The 7,934-nt window shown below is 42.3% G+C and overlaps 2 pseudogenes; both read right to left on the reverse strand.

Moving 5' to 3' along the window:
• LOC119361333 overlaps positions 1–345 on the reverse strand; it is a 23,543-nt pseudogene extending 23,198 nt beyond the window's left edge.
• Positions 346–3,185: 2,840 nt separating this feature from the next.
• The window catches only part of LOC119361334, a 9,863-nt pseudogene continuing 5,114 nt past the window's right edge, over positions 3,186–7,934 (reverse strand).

The following is a 7,934-nucleotide window of genomic DNA, read 5'->3' on the forward strand; positions in this document are numbered from 1 at the left end:
AGGAGAGAGAAGGCTTTGCATGTCTTTTGGCCCACATTCAGCCTCTCATCCCTCTCTTCACCCCTTTTTCTTCGGGCCCCACCCATGTGCACTCTCTCTTTTCCTTCTCTCCCCTGTCGCGCGTCTGTCTCCCCGCTCGCCGCCTTACTCCTCTCCTCGCCGCGCTGCCTTGCCGCTCCCTGCCTGTTCACCGCCGTGCTCGCCTGCATCCCCGCCCGATGCCCAAGCGGTCCGTCGCCAGACAGCGCGCTCGCGCCGCAGGAGGAGGAACGCGCCCCCGCCGTAGCCATCGGAGCGGTGCACCATGGTCTTGCTCCCGCCTGCTGTGGAGACCAGCACACACATGGGCTATTCGTTGCTCGACTCGCACCGGTTGCCGGCGTTCCCGACCGAGAATTCCAGCCTGCACGCGCTCCCCGACACGGTGTCCACCCCCTGCACCAGCGCGGCCTCCCCGCCGGACAACAGCTCCACGGGCCGTGTGGGTCGGCCAGCTTCCGCGCGCGGCGGGCCTGGCTCCCTATGCGGCGCGAGCGCTTGCCGAGCCTCTCCTCGCCGTCCGCCACCGCTCCGCCCAAGCTGTGTCGCGGCCGCCCGTCCGCCTCCTTGCCTCCGCCGGCTCCTCCCTCTGCCGAGTTGACGCCGCCGGCTCCACCTGCCCCGCATGCCGGCTCCGCCCGCTCGCTGGCTCGCCCCTGCCGGCCGGCTGGTCGGCTCGCGCCCGCTTGCCTCCGCGCCCGGCCGCTCGGCCGCGAGCGCTGCTTCGCCCCCGGCTGGGTCCGCTCGCCACCCCACCCGAGCCCACGCCTTCCCGCACCCAGTCGCGTTGGCCCCCCGCTCCGCGCAAGCGCTGGCCGCTCGTCGGATAGCCCCGTCCGGCGATGCGCGGTTCTGTGGTGGTGGCGGGATACGTGCGTGTGGGAGGGGGCAATGAGTGGATATTTTCCCACCCCCACGCCTAATTTTTCGCCAGCAGCCCCCCAGGCGGCGAAAAAATGCCTCCTAGGGGGCTCAACGGCTGGAGATGCTCTTAGAACCGGCACCCTTGAGCATTCTCGCCAAGTCTTTGCAACATAGTTTATATACGTAGTATGTATGTGTATCTATAGTTTGACATCCATTTCGTCTATAATTGATACTTCACCAAGAGATTGAAATCTACCATGCATCTTCAAATATTAAGTAATAAAACAAAACATTGCATTGAGTGAAATGACATACAATTGATAATATAATTTTCCTCGTCCCTCACACCTTACCGGGACAATGAGTCAACTCTATTTTTATCCTTATTGAGACAAACACAATTGTAAGTTTTCTGTTACTGCCACCAAAATACGTAACATACAGAGATATACTCCATCTAATGCGCACTGCTCTCTCTACAGATCTTTCATGAAAGCTAACCAATGATTGGATCAGCGAATCAGAAAGCTTAAATCTAAAATCATGCAAAGTCAACAGGTATAACCTGATCAAAAAGTAACATTTTATCACATAGCAATAGATAACCACAAAAGGTACATGATATGGATCAAAGTCATATTAGGTAGCTCATGTAATCATTGTATGATGCATGTGAGAAGATGCTACATAGATACTGCTATGAACCCATAGTAAGTAGGATGGATTGCTCTCACCTCGTCATGGGAACAACAAAGATCGATGTTGAGTTGCAGATGAGATCGCCTCCCCATAGTATAAGAAAAGAGCTGGGGATGAGATTGCATCGCAATACTCTCATGAGATTACATCATGGGAGCAGCGGAGATCAGTGCTGAGATTGCATTATAAGTTTTCTGTTACTATCACCGGAATACTTCACATATAGAGATTTACTCCATCTAATGCACACTACTATACTAATCTTTCATCTAAGCTGACTTAGACTAATGAATCAAAGAGAAATTTAAATCTATAATTTATGCAAAGGAAACATGTATAATCTAATCATGAAGTAATAATTTATCACATAGCAATAGATAACCACAAAATTTACATCATATGGATCAAAATCATGTTAGGTAGCTCAGGTGATCATTGTATGATGCATGTGAGAAGATGCTACATAGATACTGCTATGAACCCATAGTAAGTAGGATGGACTGCTCTCACCTCATGATGGGAACAACAAAGATCGATGTTGAGCTGCAGATGAGATCGCCTCGGCATAGTATAAGAATAGCTAGGGTTGTGGATGAGATTGCACCGGAACGCGAAGTGGTGGTGAAAAAATATCCACGATAATTCTGAGATTGGTTTCAAAGTATTTATGAGCCAGGGGTGCTAGAACCGAAGGGAGGCGGTTCTCAGGGCTCCGCACACCCTAGCGGCATGCAGTAAGACTAGGTCATGCAAGGGGGTGTCTGGCCCTATGGACTTCCTGGCTCCACAATTTGGTGCATGTTTTCTCTTTTGATGTAAATTAACTCCGGAATTTTCTTGGTTTTTTTTTACGTTTGGAAAATACTTGTTCTTGTTTAGTCGAAGAAACAAAAACAACAACAGGCACTCTCACTTTATTAACATGTTAGTCCAAATCAATGATAAGGTATTATATATTCAATAATATTATGATATGAAAACTACAAAAATATAGATACATTTATGACGTATTACTCCACACTTAAGAAGTCCAACAAGTGGGCTACACTGAAGTCCTCAATGGTGTTAGGAACCACTCCATCTTGATCGCTGATCTAGAACCCATGGTAGACCAACACATGCAGATTATTGCCGCTGCAGCAACTCACTTCCAGAAAACTTTGATGCCCACCAGGGTTGATGACATTATTTTGCTGCTACAAAGTGAAGGCTAAAATCATAAATATGTGGCAATGCACCCGTTGATGATTCCCTCCCTAGACGCCGCTGGCAGCCTTCCTGGCCGCTGCGTCAACAATGTTTCCTGGTTACAATGGTGATGCAGAGGTATAGAGGCGCATCGAGTTTTGCTCATGGCCTGCCACAGACAAGTGTAGGAGGAAGACAACATCAATTTTCCCAAGGACATGTGTGTATTTTTCTAACTTCTATTAAGAATGGTCCTGTAATTGTTAGTTGATTTTAATATATGACTTTTTGGCCTTTTCGTCGCAAGATAGGGTATACTTTAAATCTTCCAGATGCGATAACTCCCACATACACATCATATTTATTTCCTTTGTTTGCTCTATCCTATTGATCTCACCTCCATGTGTTTGATACATTCATACGTAACAAAATGTACTTACTCAAGCATATACAGGCAATGATCATACGGAACACAAGCTACACACAAAGTTATATGGAGCACCCACAACGCAGTACGCAAGCATCTTATAACTATTTAAGAAATATTTATTTATGATAGTTAAGAACAATAATCCACTACTGCTGCAGATATAGTCCTGCTGTTTTCCTGATTGCTTGTTCCATTTTGTCACAGAACGATGGACACTCCATGTTTAGCGCTCCTTGACTTCTCTGTTTTGACAAAAATGATGAGATTAAACAGTAAGGTTTCCGCGAGTAAAAGCAAATATTCTGACACATGTAAGTGAGTAAATTTTAACATAAAAGCAACACAAACAAGTCGACATTTCCTAATTATTTATTTCTTGTGTGTTAAGAAGTCATGTTTCATATATCAGGACAGTACATTAATTAATGTAAAAACCCTGTTGGCTTGCCTTCAATACAGTACAATAGTTATATGGACCTATTAACATCTATTTTTATTTGCTAAAGGCGATACATATTGTTATTTCGAAGTTGGCCAAGTTGTTGTGCACTGGGAGACCTAGAGTTGCACAAAATATTATCTGCAACTTAGATGTAGAAACGTACAATCTTTCAGTTGCACATACTTTTTAAAATGTATAACTACCCATTTTTCATTGGATATAAATTCAAGTGTCAGATCACCAACGTAAGATTTGTAAGTCTATCGACACTTCATTTTTCCTCTCATTTAAGACAACAGACAATATTGCTTCTATTTTATATTAATTTTAATTAAGATAGAATGTGTGAGAACCTGGGTTTGATCCCAAGCCGGCTAGGAGGCAAAGCAGCGCTCCAACCACTGGGTTAAACAACCAACCTTATATAATTAGCAATAGCTCGATTGCCTGGCTGCAATCAAATACTGAAAGTGAACAACCAGCTGTTTTAGGAAGAGTTTTGGCTATCTGCTCCTTTACTCTTTATACCGAGGAACATATTTGTGCCACGCTCTGTTTAAGTTTTAAACTTTTTTATTGGGGGTCGATCGAGAGTGCACTGCACCAGTTGCAGGAAATCGCAATGCTGATAACAAGTGACTGACTATATATAGATTAGAGATGAGAATATAAAAGGTCCTCATAAGAAACTTAAGATAATAAATTTTAGTAGAAATTGGCCAGATGATAAAATAGTGAGGTTCATGGCCTTATTGTGGCAGACTTCACAATACTCAATATCTTCATGTTTTATAAGACATTTATAGTGGCACTATCCATATTGAGTATTTCTATTGTAGCACGATCTAGCAGAAATAAATATGAACCTTCTTTAACTCAACTCAAGCAAAAACAAGTACGCTGCACCCACCAACTAACCCTTATCACGAGAACATATTGTCACATTTATTATCACTTTTATGATCAGTATACATCATCTCCAAAATACTTAAAAAGTACCACTACAGACTGAAAGAGCCAGAAGAGCAGCATGATCATATATCTCTAGAGAACCAAAAGGGCCTCACGTATCACCTCTACAAAATAGGGGCGATTTAAGGAGTCACTCAGAAAAGTCTCTCTTGGTGACTTATGTTTTGGAAATCTACCAAATGCATTAAAATAACATTAAATTATAAATTTCATTTTCTCTAAAAGTAGCCCCCATTTCATGATGTTAATAATTTGGTTTCCATGTAGTACCTTCTAAAGTGATGCAAAACATATCTTTACGGTTTGGTATGATAATTTTTAAGATAAATGAATAATAATTACGTGTCGTGATCTACGTTATGGCTATTCTTTACTATTGACTTTGTAAAACCCATATAGCGATGTTACAAATTAATAGGGCTTCTTGATTCGTCTGTTGAAAAGATGACAGTGTAGACCCACAATATATTTGTCACCTGTCCGTGCATTTACAAGATTGGTTGCAATGTTCTTGAAATAATAAATAATTAAATAAGTAAATGAATATTGGTGTGCCTCATTTTCCGACATAAAACTGTGTGTGCTAATACGGTGATCCCTCTGATAATGAAACGGGGTCAAACCGATGTTGGACAATGAAAATGATCCAATCCAATTTTTACTTGGTTTAGGCTGAAAATGTAGGGCGAAAACCCCAACATTTCTCAGCTATGGTGTCTCAGTCGGCAAAAACTACGAAGTGATATCCATGAATACTATTTTAGAAAACCACCATGGATATCTAGATACCGCCAAGACAATTTTTCTAAACAAAAAATAATAATTTAAGGTTGTTTTGTACACAAAACCCTCTCAAAACTCGATTGTCCCTTGAGACATTATAGTCACAATCTAGTCATTATCTCCCTACCATCGCTCTCTCTGTCTCTCCTCCACACGACCTCCTTCCCGAGAATGTATCTGGTGCACGGGGCCATTTGGTGCTACCGGTGCACCAAATGTTTTTAGGACATTTTCAAATGTTTTTAGAAAATTGAAAAAAATCTAGCATATCACCATAACATTATTGTATGTTGTCACAACATTTCGTTTCAAAATTCGAAAAATAGCTTGAGATATAAAAATGACAAATTTGACACTGAATAGTATATAACACAAGTTGGGCTTTAGATTTGGCACATTATCACACTGATGTCAAATTTGTCATTTTTGTATCTTGAGCAATTTTTCAAATTTTGATACAAAATTTTGTGAAAACATATATTGATGTTATGCCAATGTGTTAGATTTTTTTCGGATTTTGTGAAAACATATATTGATATTATGCCAATGTGATATTAAATGTGCTAATGTGTCCGGTGCACCGGTAGCACAACAAGCACCGGTGCACCAGATACATTCTCCCCCCTTCCCCCACCCCCATCATCAACTAGATTTAAGAGCCCACTCTCTTGCCTTATCCCCTCCACTTTCAAGGTAGACCCAAGGTCCCACTCTTTGGGTGATACATTGAAGTGAATCCATCAAATATATCTACTCCATTAGCGCAAATCATGAGGGTGTAAGTTCTATATTTGTTCAAGATATTAACGTAAGCTATAAGTTTTTTCATGTGCACCCTCAAAGCAGTGTCGTTATATATAGCGGAGTATTCCACGTGGTTAAAAATGAAACCTTATATTATGGTTTTTTGTTGGGATCACACTATGTGACTTTTTTTTGTCTAACCTATGTAGAACCCTATGGTCATTTACCACCTTATTTTAATAATTTATGTTAAATGAGAGTTATATTTGCTACTAATTTTTTGATATAAAACTATTCGGGTAGAAGGTCAACCCTACAAGTTCCTCACATGTCGAGGGGCCCTACCATGTGCCCCCATAAAGTGTTAAAGATTGAGGTTAATGATAAATGAACTAATTTGCATAGTCCACTAATACAATTTTGAGTATTTCTCGCGATCCAGGGAGGAATTTCTGAGCACGAAGGCATCTAGCTGCCTCTGACGAGCATGCTGGGACGGTATTGAAAAGTAAAACTACCTCCCATGAGTTGACACACTAATGGATGTGATTCCAAATTCCAAACTGCCCCCAACTAGTATGTATCCAATGAGAGTTATTAGTAGGGTATGTAAACCCTCAGATAGCAAACCCATTGCACCACCGCCACCACATTTTTTCTTCATTATTGCAAATGGAAATGACGTGGTTCCCCAATTCAAGAGAGGGTGAGGGCATGGCTGGCGGCGTGTGGGCTAGTGCCGCCCGAGGAGCCCCACCCTTGTTGCCACAATCACGCCCCACTACAATTCTTTCTTTTGTCTTCGAGGCCCCTACCGCGACCAGCACAATCGAACCAAAAAATGAGGTAGAGCCACCCATTTTATTGGGTCTAGTAGGTATGTGCCCTCTCTATGGAGTGTCTTGCCAAAGGATCCATTGCCACTATTGCCTTTGTATCGGGGGAGGTTAGAAGGGGGAGTGCTCTTTTGCCACCACTGCCTTCACCATCAACCCTTGCCACCGACATTGAGAAAAGGGCCTTGCCATGGCTGCCACAATCTCACTGAAGATGCGAGGTGGTGCAAGCAATTATACCAGGTTTGCTAGGTATGCGCCCGCTCACCCCGAGGACCTTTTGAAAGGCGAGAAAGCCATGTCCATATCAACAAAAGTTATTTCGTAATACTTGTAGTACTTTTAGTAGTATAACTGAGTTGTACTCTGTAATCTCATGAGTTATTTTTTTCTAAGTAAACAAGTGCCTATTGTCTCAAAGTGCAATGTATTTTCCTATATGACAGTGGCATGGAATGCACTTTGTGATAAGAATCTATGCGATTGATGAGATAAATTTCAGGTGTTTTTGTTTTATATGTGATCTTTGATATTTGTTATTATAATTAAATCAACATTGTCTTGTAAGGATGACTACAAACATAATGTAATTTAGCTATGAAAAATATTATTGGAGATGATTTTTAGTGTGGAGCCAAGGAACCACCTCTACTAATTACGTATTGGAGGTGGTTTAAGAGGTGGAAATGCCTCCATACTTTAAGTATTAGAGGTGTATTTCTATTCAAAGTCGTGTCTAACACAGAGAAGAACTAACTACAAGATCCCATTTTATCAAACCCTTGCTCACCTCTCCTTGGCGTCGGCGGCACTCAACTTGCCGCACGACACCATCACTGATGTCACCCCATCATTGTCATGATCAGCGGGCTTAGCAAGTTGGCATGTGTGTTGTGCCATCTATGATCACTAGCCCAACAGAGTAGCCTCCACC

The sequence above is a fragment of the Triticum dicoccoides genome, chromosome 2B (genome assembly GCF_002162155.2).
Source record: "Triticum dicoccoides isolate Atlit2015 ecotype Zavitan chromosome 2B, WEW_v2.0, whole genome shotgun sequence".
Lineage (NCBI taxonomy): Eukaryota > Viridiplantae > Streptophyta > Magnoliopsida > Poales > Poaceae > Triticum > Triticum dicoccoides.